The following is a 14,886-nucleotide window of genomic DNA, read 5'->3' on the forward strand; positions in this document are numbered from 1 at the left end:
CCGTCCTAGTTCCACTTGTGGTACCTATCGCACGAATCCCATTACAAGCAGGGATGAACTTTAATAAAGCCGTCCTAGTTCCACTAGTGGTACCTATCGCACGAATCCCATTTAAAGAAGGGATGAACTTTAATAAAGCCGTCCTAGATCCACTAGTGGTACCTATCGCACGAATCCTGTTAAAAGCAGGGATGAACTTAAATAAAGCCGTCCTAGTTCCACTAGTGCTACCTATCGCACGAATCCTGTGAGACTGTATGGACAACTGGTGATATCGAACTTTTACGCTGAACATAAATTAAACTTTTGAAGTCTCACAAAAATGAGTACGGGTCGTGAAGTTCACGATATACACACCAAACACTGTTACATAAATGCCTTCACTATTACGAGTAGCGATCCATCAATTGAAACATTTCAATTATTATCATGTGAATATGTCACAAACCACCAAATACATTGCACTAATTGCTTCACCTCCCCATTGATAATAACAAGTTGGACTCAATATTATCAGTGACTAGACTCTAAAGGACAACGAAGGTTGCGTTGTCATGCAGTAGAGCTGTTTGCCTGGAGTCACTAATATCTAACCCGGTCGTGATATAATTTGCAGACAGATCGTAAGTTTTCAATGTTTACTATTTGTTTTGTAACGCCATTTTTCTCGTGTTATCTGTTTTTTATTGTTCGTGTTTTGTTCCGGTTCTTATAATGATTTATATTCGTGTTGTTTCTTATTTATTATTTATAACTGTTGATGTAAATGTCCTTTGGTTTTTTTAGTCTTTGTTAACTCCTTGGTTTTGATTGTTATTGTCTTAGATTTCCATTTTTAGGTCATTGTATATCTTCGACTGTCATTTATATACAGTTTTTATAAAATGATATTTACAAATAAGATGTAAGATATTTCAAGTCATTCACATGTAATTGTTTTCATATATATTTAAACGTACTAATTTTGAAAGTAAAAGCAAGTTGAACACATCAATTTTAGGTGTTAATTAGTATATCAAAATATTGTTATGATTTTTCATATATATTTAAACGTACAAAATTTGAAAGTAACTGGTAAATAAGAATTCAGGACGAAAAAATGTAATGTTTATTTCAATATTTAAACGTACTTATTGTATTTGTTAACATTTTATCGCACTTGATATTAGATTTTTTAGTACTCAATATCAAGGACTTCAGCGAATGCTTTAATTTAGATATGTCGAGTAAATCTTGTTTAACATTATAAATTTTAATTGTATACTACATAATGCTGTGTTGACCTCTACATAGTCCTGTGTTGACCTCTGTATTTTATATATCTCATGGGTAAACAATATTCTTAATACAATAAATGAATTTTCTGCAAGTCCAATATTTGCTATAAGAAAGTAATTCTTTATATTATATTCACAATATTATTTTGTACTCAAAGATCTTATTTTCCTTACTTAAACTTCTAAATTTCTTATTTTTTTCTCTTGTCTGACCCCACTTCAATAAATCCATCACCCCAGTTTTACCTATTATCGTAAATCAATAACAAAACTTTGTCTTTATTTGCCGACATAGAAATTTGTCGCACTAAAAGCGTAAACGTCACGAAAGACAATTTACTCTCTGAAAATAATCTCCATATCATATTTGAACTTTGATATTTGTCGATTTTAATTAATATTTCTTTAGAAATTAAAGATATACATGTACTTCACCTAGTGACCCCCTACCTAAAGCACAATAAATCAACTATAAGAAATTACATAATTTATGCAGTTCCATTTCAGAAGTTCAGAAAATGAACCGTCAGACGCAGTGCATAAAAATAACTTTGCAATCTGTTTTCCCCCTATGAAATCATTCACTATTGTCGTGATCTTGAGACACACAACTGTATGTATACTGATTAAACATATGATATGTATCCTGTTCCGTTTGTTCGTCGGCATGATTTTTGATGTTTCTGACTTTTTTAATCCCAATTTCGAAACCTTTTATTAGACGGATACATACGGGTTTCAATGCGGCCTCTGCATAATACGCATTATCTACCTACTGTTTTATTTTAATAAATGCTGTTTATATATAATACATTTTACATAGATAAAATTGTCTGAGATGAATTACATATTCATGGAAAGGAGTAAAAACTTGAAGAAAGTTTATCGCAGTACATGCATGAACTATTTACCAATTGACGTTAAACATCCTGTAGCAAACACAGTTTTGTTGCTTCAATTTTTTCTCAAACGCAGTTCATTTCCCCATTGTTAATTTGTTGACGTTCTGTGTATCAGATTTAATACAATGGTTAAAAATTAATATATATCAGTCAACATAACAATTTAATTTTCGTGGTATATATAAAGTTATTATGTTTAACTAATATAGCAATCGAATGAAGAAAATTGTTCCTCCAAAATAAAGATAATGCTTTTTAAGGATTCTTGTTCTTAAACTACAATTGCATGGTTAGCTTAGATTACATTTATAACTAAGGGACATGCAATCACAGTTTGTTTTACTGATTAGCTTAGATTACATTTACTAAAGGACATGCAATCACAGTTTGTCTTACTGGTTAGCTTAGATTACATTTACTAAGGGACATGCAATCACAGTTTGTTTTACTGGTTAGCTTAGATTACATTTACTAAGGGACATGCAATCACAGTTTGTTTTACTGGTTAGCTTAGATTACATTTACCAAGGGACATGCAATCACAGTTTGTTTTATAGGTTAGCTTAGATTACATTTACTAAGGGACATGCAATCACAGTTTGTTTGTTAATATATTGCTTTTGATTTCTATACTTTGGGAAGACATTGTACAGAACGCACATGAAATATAAAATTAAGCCCAGAAAACAGCACTTCGGTGTTGACATGAATATCAATGATATGGTAATTTTTATAAATTTCCTGTTTTCAAAACTATGAATATTTCGAAATACTAAGGATGTTCTTATCCCAGACATAGATTACCTTAGCCGGATTTGGCACAACTTTTTTGGAATTTTGGGTTCTCAATGCTTTTTAGCTTTATACTTGTTTGGCTTTCTTACTATTTTGATCCGAGCGTCACTGATGAGTCTTGTGTAGACAAAACGCACGACTGGCTTATCAAATTATAAGCCTGGTACCTTTGATAGTTATTTCTAAATGTTATCAGAATACGAAGTACCGTCCTTGACTTAGTACTTAGTACTTTTATCATTAATTTTTATGGACACTGTGAACCGGATAGTGATGTTTGACTTAACAAATTCATAGTTTGCTTTTAATTTTCCAACAAAAAAAGTAAAGAAAGTTGTGTTATAGAACTCATTAATACGGATTCGTTTTGTAACTTTGTTTTTCTTTAAAATTTATTTTTAACACAGAAATAAAACATCAGTAAACTTGACCAATCGATTTGAATATTTTCTGTGTTGTGTTTGATTTCAATATTTGGATTAATATATATCTGTCAACATAACAATTTAATTTTAGTGGTGTACATAAAGTTATTTAGTTTAAACTAATATAGCAAACGAATGAAGAAAAAATCGTAGTTGTGGCTGTAAATATTAAAAGGTTTTTTTAAGTGACTATAATTTCGTTCCATAACTGGTATCGCTTTCTATTATTTCTGTTTTCCACGATTTTTTGAATTATGCAGCTTAATGTAAGATAAAAGTCTGTTATTATCGTATAAACTCATGACGCGTGCTTTGGATATCTTGTATTAAGGAGGCTCGAGGGTATAAAAATTTCAGAAGAAAATCAAACATTTGTTTTTCATTACAAATTTTATTTATTTCCTTTTGTAGTTGTTACTTTATCATATGGTACAAAAATCATTCAAAACAATCAATTCGTGTTGGCCCTAGATGACTTTCAAAATGTATACATCATTGAAAAAGTTCCAAACTATCTCCCTTTGGTGGAAAATGCCTTTTTTGGCTCTAAAATCGAAATATCTTTTTCAACTCATCGGTGACCTATCTTTTTTAATATAAGTTCCATATAAGCTGTACTTGAACTAAATCATTGTAAAATTTTAGCGATTTCTGTAATAATTTTCTTTTTTTTATTTCGATATTACCTTTATTTCTCCTATTACTTCAACAGAAAAAAAACACCTTTACAAAAATGTATGCTTCTTTCGAAGGCAGATTGTGAGCGCAAATGAACGGTGACCCCACTTTTTTATTTTATTTTTCTATTAACTATAAGATAAAGTTCATTTATAGAAAAATATAGAGAAATCCTATATAAATGATTTAGACCCGCGAACCCCCTTAAGTCAAAATAAAGAAATTCTTATTCCAAGTCAGGAATATCACAGTTGTTGTCCATTCGTTAGATATGTTTGAGCTTTTCAGTTAGCCATGTTTTCAAAGACTTTCCTTTTTAATTTCCCTTGGATTTCAGGAACTTTTGCTATTCAACTTTTTGTTTAATGCCGATTAGTTGAAAGGTAAATGATATATGATTATGACATATCTACGCGTTCTTAACATAATAACAGGAATTAAAAAAATATCGCTTTACTTATTTTGCATTTTGTGATTTCTTTTTCTGTACTAGACTTCGGATTTTTATGGTAACTCAAATCCTCCTACCTAATGCTATGTAAATGCCTTGATTTAAAATGTTAATATAAATATCAGCACAAAAGGAGTATACAAACTACTATAAAATAACATAAAGCTACTGGTCCAGACTCAATTCGATCTTTCATAATGAAAACAGCGGCAGACCAACACGCTCCCTTTTCTTAAAAATCTGTACCAAATATCACTCAACACCGGTGGAGGCTCTCATGATAAGAGATTATTAACATGGTAGTCCTCTCTAAGAAAGACAAAAGACCTATAGCTTCCAACTATACGGACCTGTGTCACTGGCCTCCATCACATGCAAGGCCTTGGAACAAATAGTCTACAGCAGTATAATGGACCATTTTGAAAAACATAGCATCCTTATAAATGAATTTTGCGAGAAAAAAAATCATACGAATCACAACTAATCATTACCATAACCGACATTGCAAAAATACTGAACAGGATCCCGAGTCGACACATCCTTCTTGACTTTGCAAAGCCATTCGGAAAAGTACCACAACACCGGCTTTTCACAAACTAGAATTTTAGTGGTCTTTGATGTATACAAACTATAGCTTAGAAATTTAGGAAAATTTCCTTTAGGCTTATCATTTAATGTGTTTAAGTGTGTTTTGTATTTGGGGAGGGGGGGGGGGTGAAGTTTTTATGCTCTTTAAATCAGATTAATTTTATAATATATATCTTGTTTCTTACCTAACATTTTAACATGTTTTTAATTTTTCATGCTATTTTAAATTTTTTGATTTGACATTGTTGGATATTTACTGATTTCTGAAACTCACAATTTTCATTTGGATTGGGTTTTTTTTTTTGGTTATCAATGATTTAAAAGTGCACAATAAACATGATAAAGGCCACAGTAGTATACCGCTGTTCAAAGGTCACAAATCGATTGAAAAAACAAATCAGGGTTACAAACTAAAACCGAGGGAAACACATCAACTATAAGAGAAAAACAATTAACGAAAGGACAGAAGCAAACCACAATGCAACATACATAGAAACGAACTATTAGATAACTGCCATATTCCTGACTTGGTACAGGACATTTTATGAAAACTGGTTAGTCAGCAATTCTGTACTGACATGAATTATCATTGATATGGTTATATTTATAAATTAACTGTTTACAAAACATTTGAATTTTTAAAAAACTAAGGCTTTTTCTACCTCATGAATTTTTAAAAAAATAAGGCTTTTTCTACCTCATGAATAGACTACCTTTGGTTACATCTTCTGACATCAGACTCGGATTTCTCTTGAACTGAATTTTAATGTGCGTATTGTTATGCGTTTACTTTACTACATTGGTTAGAGGTATAGGGGGAGGGTTGAGATCTCACAAACATGTTTAACCCCGCCGCATTTTTGCGCCTGTCCCAAGTCAGGAGCCTCTGGCCTTTGTTAGTCTTGTATTATTTTAATTTTAGTTTCTTGTGTACAATTTGGAAATTAGTATGGCGTTCATTATCACTGGACTAGTATATATTTGTTTAGGGGCCAGCTGAAGGACGCCTCCGGGTGCGGGAATTTCTCGCTACATTGAAGACCTGTTGGTGACCCTCTGCTGTTGTTTTTTATTTGGGCGGGTTGTTGTCTCTTTGACACATTCCCCATTTCCATTCTCAATTTTACCTTAGCTGTATTTGGCAAAACTTTTAGGAATTTTGGTCCTCAATGCTCCTCAACTTCGTACTTTATTTGACCTTTTAACCTTTTTTTTGTTCGAGCATCAGTGTTGAGTCTTTTTCATACGAAACGCTCGTCTGGGGGTAAATACAAATTTTAATCCCGGTATCTATGATGAGTTTATTTGTAGCTATTAACTTAATACTATTTTTTATAAAAAAAAAATATATTGAGATTTGATGCTTCGGCATCGTTTAATGTTCTATTTCACAAATGTAGTTATAAACATTTGCCATTCTCTGTTGGTCTCATAAGTTCTATAGGTGTCAGACCACCAATTAAAAGTCCCTATCTGTTAAATCAAATTTTGAAATTTTCACAGCTTTCTAAATATTTTAAATTAAGTTGAACTTCATAGAAACCAGGTATATCCTGAATCGTGCATGTATCAGCTTTCTACATGCCAATTTTCAAAATATGTTTAAAATCATATAAGAAAGAAGAGGTCTTCCGAATAGAGGTACCATTAAAATTAACCCCTGGTTTTCTGGAAATCTTGAGTTAGTGTACTATGGAGTGCATTAATCCTCAATTTTGAATGCAAACTCACAAACAAGAAAGTTTTAGCTAAAATGGTACGATTCGCTCGTGTATGTAACAATGTTTTAGATTTTAACGAAAGAAATTTATGTATTACTGAAAAATTATTACACCAGGGTTTTCGATATCACAAACTAATCAAAACATTTACTAAATTTTATCATCGGTATAAAGACATCGTTCGTAAATATAGCTCAACATGCAGACTTCTTATACGTTCAGGTATTTCACATCCAATATTTTATGGAAATATTCTTTATAAAGCACAAAAATGTCAGTATTCATCTCAGAGGCTAACAAAACCTTTAAATAGACTTATTAAGAAGGGATATAGTTACGATACTGTTGTCAGGTCATTAAAGATTGTATTTTTTGGCGTTGATATTGATTCACTTATAGGGTCTTTGCATCGGAACTTAACACATTTATTATTAATAAACCAATTGTTGGCATGTCACGGGTTATGTTCTTCTCATATATGTTATGATGGTATGATACCAAACCCCTCACAGGGAGGATTGTGCCTGATATTCATATGATGAAGACAAAAATTTTCAATCAGTTTAATTGAAGTCTGGATCTGGCACTTCAGTTAACTGCTAGTAGTCTGATGTTATTTATGTATTATTGTCGTTTTGTTTATTTTCTTTGGTTACATCTTCTGACATCAGACTCGGACTTCTCTTGAACTGTATTTTAATGTGCGTATTGTTATGCGTTTACTTTTCTGCATTGGCTAGAGGTATAGGGGGAGGGTTGAGATCTCACAAACATGTTTAACCCCGCCGCATTTTTGCGCCTGTCCCAAGTCAGGAGCCTCTGGCCTTTGTTAGTCTTGTATTATTTTAATTTTAGTTTCTTGTGTACAATTTGGAGTTTAGTATGGTTTCATTATCACTGAACTATTATATATTTGTTGAGGGGCCAGCTGAAGGACGCCTCCGGGTGCGAGAATTTCTCGTTGCATTGAAGACCTGTTGGTGACCTTCTGCTGTTGTCTGCTCTATGGTCGGGTTGTTGTCTCTTTGGCACATTCCCCATTTCCATTCTCAATTTTATTAATTTATTTCTCTTTTACCAAAAGTTTCATTTCGGCCCATTTGTTGGTTAGTTTAAGTAAACAATTACATCAAATGCACTATATTTTGTCCGAGTAGGCCTACTTTCACATACGTTCTAAATTGGAGGGAATAATTGGTGGTGTAACACCTATAGCTTCTGGAGTGTATCTTTATCTATATGTATTATTTCTTACCGTTTTTATATATTTTGTTTATTTTATCTTTGTAATTCTTTTAAACAGACGAAAATATTCACTGTACTTTCTAATTTTTAAAAAAAATTATCAGTAAAATTTTTTGCTTTACATAGATTATTTCAAACAAACATTTTTCCTATAACAACTTGTATATTAGCTGTTAGTTAATACGTTCGTAGATGATAATTGTATTAATAAAGACATTTGCACGCAAGCATTGTTTTTGTTTTATTTTTTAAAAGTCGTTTAACTGGGTTATCATATGTTACAGACCTTAGTTCCATATCTATATAGAACATTGTACCCTATATATCATTCAATGCATGGAATTATTTATAAACGATTTGATTCATTATTCTAAATATGCAAATTGTGCCAACATTTTTGCCAATGATAAAGGACTGTAAATCGCCTGATATATGCGCTTATTGATGATCCTATGGAAATAACAAAAATATAAACATACTGACATACAATACCATCCAACAGAGATTCACAAATGTAACGAGTGATCTAATATATTATCATATATATATGAAAAAAACCTGGGCTGAAAATTATTCATTTTTAGTATGTCAGAAGCGCGTTCCGTACTAATAACTTATTCTCTCTTCATACAAATAAAACAATAGAACAGATCTAGAGTTATGGAATACTAAAAGTTTTTTTCGTAAATTCGACTGGTACCTTTACTGTTAAAGCGATTGATGTGGGACGAACCATGACAGCCGCAAGATTGTTAAATTTTTTTAACATAATAATGTAAGCAAAAATAACGTTTGATTTAACATAAAGGATCCGGAAAACCTTAGTTTTTTTCTGAAGCCCTATGAAAGTCAAAAAAAGAAACTTTATGTTCAGATTTTCAGTGGCCGACATCAGTGTTACAGAAAAGATAAAGCCAAGATTTCTTAAAACTGTGAATGAAAAAGTGTGCGTAATAATTCAATGCGTGTTTTATATTGTACTTTCATTTCATAATTTCATTTATGTATCTTGGCATTCCTTCGTCTAAATAAACTCATCATACATACCAGGATTGATTTTTTTATTTACGCCAGACGCGCATTTCGTCTACAAAAAACTCATCCGTGACGCTCGAATAAAAAAATGTAAAAAAACCAAATAAAGTACGAAGTTGAAGAACATTGAGGACCAAACCTTTTCAAAAGTTTTGCCAAATACAGCTAAGGTAATCTATTCCTGAGGTAGAAAAGCCTTAGTATTTCACAAAATTCAAAGTTTTGTAAACATTTAATTTATAATTATGAACACATCAATGATAACTTAAATCAACACAGAAGTGCTGACTCTTGAGCTTGTGCTGACTCTTGAGCTTGTAATACGCTCGGAGAATCAACCCAGTGGTTGTAAATAAACTCATCATGGATACCAGGATTGGAATTTTTATTTACGCCAGACGCGCGTTTCGTCTACAAAAGACTCATCAGTGACTCTCGTAAAAAAATGTTAATAAACCAAATAAAGTAGAAGTTGAAGAGCAGTGAGGACCAAAAATTCCTAAAAGTTTTGCCAAATACAGCTAAGGTTATCTATTCCTGAGGTAGAAAAGCCATAGTATTTCAAGAAATTCAAAGTTTAAGTCACATGTTCCTTCGTCTTAATAGATAAATATTATTAGAATATCCTATATCATCTATGTATCTTAGTAAGTGTTTTCCTATATTTATTGTTGGATGATTTTTGAGTTTTTGTGTTTTATATTTTTTGCTTATGTAGAAATTCGTTTAGTAATTAGAAACTGTCCAATTTCATTATATCAGTTCGTGTTGTTGTTTCACCTTTCGAAATCGGTAAAATATTTGGCTTGTATGTTCTTGACAGCTCAGATCATTTCCGGTAATTCTCAAAATGAGCTGTATTGAATAGAAAAATTCAACAATTTTAAAGACTTTCTTCCATTCACATTCAGGATTGAAATTATATATAAAACTTTTTGTTACAATTTTATCCAATGAATAAATATCTAGTTTTGATCTAAAATCATCCCTAATATTTCTTTATTGGTAAATATCAATTTACTTTTGCGAACATTAACATAATAATTATATATGATCAGCAGTATTTTAACATATACAAGTACATCCAATCAGATACATTTGTAATAATGTAGCACAAAAGGAAAAAAATAGTTCAATTATCTATGTCACATTAAGAACAGCCCCATCCATGACAATAAAACAAATATAAACACAGGTGGTGTACCTAATCATGCTAATGTACTTCGCCTAAATGTGATAACTTCTACGGCCAAAGAACATCTTAAAGGTTTACATTAAAATTTGAATACTAATACGAACAATAATTATAGGTTCCTGACTACTGACAGAAAAATTAAGAATATTGCAGGATCAAACATATTCCGTAGCTCAAGACACCCCTAAAGCTAGGATAGTCCTATAACTCAGAGAATTTATTTATTAACTCAAAAAGAAAACTATATTTTTACTTCTTGATTGGATCTGGACTAAGTGACATACTGATACCATTTAATAAAAAAATCATCTGGAACGGCTGTTTAGTCACGTTAACTTAAAACAGTTTCATTTAAATTTTAGATTATAATAGTTATTGATAATTTTTATATGGCAAATTAATACAGGAATTATATACATATAATTTGTTACCAAAAAAATAAAAGTACTAAAATATATCTGATGCGGACCATTGTTTGTCTCTTAGTCAGTCTGAGATTTTTTTAACATGACAGCGTAAAAAAACTTTCAACTTATTGGATTGTATTACCAGTCGTATCTGAAATAAAAACAGTGTATAACCTGATTCTAGTGTGGTGATTTTTTAATTTTCAATTTTCAGAAACCAAGTTTTTAGACTCTCCGAGACAAAAAACTTGATCAGAGTAATGTCAACATCTCGGTATTGTCTTATAGTACAAAAAATGTATTGGGATCGCCTTCAATTGTGAGAGGTCAGGGTTTAATCCCCTCCGAGTCATTCTAAAGACTTGAAAAATTGTAACTAGTATTTGCTCCTTCACCCCTAAGAAGGTGGCACAAAGGATCAAACGCAGAGGGGTCTTCATTATCATCAGCAGCAGCAGGAGCATTGTTAAATTGTGTTCACGTAGCAAAGATGTCGAATGATTGACTATTAGAAAACTTTCAAACAGAGACAAAATGACGGAAAAAATTAAAAGTAAAGGTCACTGTAGTCGTCCTTTAGGCTAACCGTGAAATCGTCTTTACAATGCCCAGACATGACTAAAGTAAACAAGAAAAATCACGGCTTGATACATGCACAAAACAATAAACGAAAAACAAATATGAAAGACAGCAACGAACGACGACCCCTGAGTTACAAGCTCCAGGCTATTGACAGACAAATAAAAAATATTGTGGAGTTAAACACGATCCATCGTTTAAACCTCCCCTTAAGATGGGATAGGGATGTAACAGCACACAATCAGCACGTTTCTAACAAACAAAAATCACCATAATCATGCCATTGTGTACACAAAAACATCTTAAGGTCTTTCTACAAATTAAGAAAAAATATCATGATTCCAACTTCAATGATCTAGTTACTTAAATGACGTCTGTTACATTTTTTTTGTACAAGGTGCGTCATATTTAATAACAAATTTAATATATCAATCAGTATTTTACTTAGGTCACGACAACCAAATCACATTTTATTCAGAAATTCAATTAGAAAAATATGTTTTTACTTCTTGCATTTAATCTGAACTTGGTGACATACTGATATCATTCAATAAAAAAATCAACGGGAACTGATGCTAGGTCACGTTAACTTATATAACAGTTTCAATTTAATATTTTATTATACTAGTTATTAATAAATTTAAAAAAAATTATCAAATCTAAAACGCATTATAATTACAATAAGAATATTGAAGTACGATCGTTTGACAGGTGTATAAACTATCCCCCATTCAAATGCACAAAATTGTAACGATTTGGTTTAACAGTATTTTAAAAGAGGGAAATATTTCATAATGGTTTTCAATCATATCGGGGGAGAAATTATTCTCCTAATTAAATAAAAAAAAAGTGCGACTATTTGCGACAGAACAATGCACTGATTTTATGAATGAATATAATTGTAAAATAAGGAATGGAAATTTGGAATGTGTCAAAGAGACAACAACCCGACAAAGAGCAGAAAACATGTGTTAGTAACTGCATGTAAATGAGTTTCATTTATAGTCATAAAATTCCTGAAATTATTGAAAACATGAGGCTGCCAATTGACGACGCACCGGGTATTTTTATATTTATAAGTGTCTTTGTTAAGCGATTAAGGATCACAACTTCTGAATGGCAAACATAAAGGCATTTGGTGAACAGTTCCTTGTGTTTTTTGGCACTGAAACGGATTCATATTCAGTATTTTTGATTACATTCACTTACTTATATATTAGAGTTTCTCCACTTCTATAACATACAAAACTCAATTACACACATACAAATATAGGGTATAACATAAAACATTATAATACACACATCAAACATATCGTGTATCAAAACTTACAGTGACATATCATGATCTTAGCTTAAATACTTTAGCTATTTTCTAAATAAAACTGGGAATGGGAATGGGGAATTTGTCAAAGAGACAACAACCCTACAAAATTAGAAAATCCCGCACCTGGAGGCAGGATTCAGGTGACCACTTAACAAAATGTGTACTAGTTCAGTCATACAAGACTAAACTAAAACATAAACAATCACCGGTCAGTTAAGAATTATGAGACACTATCAAATAAATTAAATAAATAATTATATAAAATATGTTACACAGTTTTAATACTATATATATATAAAGGCAACAGTAGTATACCGCTGTTCGAAACTCATAAATCGATAGAAAAAAACAAATCCGGTTTACAAACTAAAACTGAGGGACACGCATTAAGTATGAGAGGAGAACAACGACACAACAATAAAATGTAACACACAGAGAAACGAACTAAGCATTAGACAAACTCCGATGAGAATAACAAATATAACATCAAAACTAAATATATTCGTATATTTAAGATTTAAATAACATCATTAGCTTTATATAAATAAGAATCTTGCTCTTCTAATAAAATATTAAAGCAGGTTTTATGTAAAACAAGATCTGTCATTGATTGGTTTGCTCTCCTATCGTCCTCTGTTTATTCTAAGTGTCGCAACGCTACATCACATTTTTGCATAAGCACTTTTGCTATTCTTCAAAACATTGATCAAATAAAGTTTTAAAACAATATTATTATAAAGCGCACTATTACGATAAGCATACAATCAAATCACAATTACAATCTTTAAGTTTTTAAATGACTGTATTATACAATTGGTTTCTGATTATTTACAGCATTTTTATGTGACAATTTTTACACTTTGTAATTCATTCTGTCATTGCTTATGACACTTAATTTTGCATAGTGCCTTAAGACACATGTCCATTGTTTTACATTAGGTGATCTCCAGCCCATGTCCCCTTTAATAGCATAGTTTGGCATCTGTTCGAATCTGTCAGGAGAACTGTCCTAGGACACTATGTAGAACTTTCATCCTGACACCTTTTAGACGGTTCCAGCTAGAACAGTTCTAACCTAGAACTAATTTGGTCAGTTGTACCTATTACTGATTTAGACAGTTCTACCTAGAACTAATCCTGGAAGATCTACCCTAGAACAGGTTAAGATATTTCTACCTAGAACTGACCAAATCTTAAACGTCTAGAACAGTTACACGGCTAGAACAGTTTTACGAATATAACAGTTCTACGATTAGAACTGATTTGGTCATTTCTAAGGCGAGAATTGATTTAGTTCGTTATATCCATAGAACAGTTTTAAGAATTCTTTGTCTTAAATATAAATAAGTCAAACGAATTTAATATATATCGAAAAATTAATATCATTTAGAACTGTTCTACAGTCCTGACAGGTTTGGTCAGTTCTACGGCTAGAACAGATTTAGACAGTTCTGCTGACAGTTTTACGGTTAGAACTGATTTAGTCAGTTCTGCTAACAGTTCTACGGTAAACTGCTGACAGTTCTACGACTAGAACTGATTTGGACAGTTCTACCTAGAACAGTTTTAAATAGTTCTACCCTAGAATTGATCCTGACAGTTCTATTTAGAATTGTTCTAGTAAGAATTATTCTATGATAGTTTAGAACAGTTCTATGACAGATTATGCTAACAGTTCTAATGAGAGGTTAGAAGTGATATCCACTCTACTTGTAAACACCCATAAAGAACCTTATATAAAGCTATGTTCTGAAGAGCTGGAACTGCATGTACAGCGTCTGAAACCCTGGTTAACAATTATAGTAATTTAACCATTCTTAGAGCAACAAAGCAAGAAGAAGAATATTAGTGAGAGGTTTATTGCGTACTAAAGAAAAATCCTGGTACCTTTGATAACTATTTACACCACTGGGTCGATGCAACTGCTGGTGGACGTTTTGTCCCCGAGGGTATTACCAGTCCAGTAGTCAACACTTCGGTGTTGACATGAATATCAATAATGTGGTCATTTTTTTTTTTTTATAGATTTCCTGATTATAAAACTTTGAATTTTTCGAAAAACTAAGGATTTTCTTATCCTAGGCATAGATTACCTTAGACAAATTTGGCACAACTTTTTGGAATTTTGGATTTTAAATGCTCTTCAACTTTGTTCTTGTTTGGCTTTATAATATTTCGATATGAGCGTCACTGATGAGTCTTATGTAGACGAAACGCGCGTCTGGCGTACTAAATTATAATCCTGGTACCTTTGATAACTATTT

The sequence above is a fragment of the Mytilus edulis genome, chromosome 5 (genome assembly GCF_963676685.1).
Source record: "Mytilus edulis chromosome 5, xbMytEdul2.2, whole genome shotgun sequence".
Classification (NCBI taxonomy): Eukaryota; Metazoa; Mollusca; class Bivalvia; order Mytilida; family Mytilidae; genus Mytilus; species Mytilus edulis.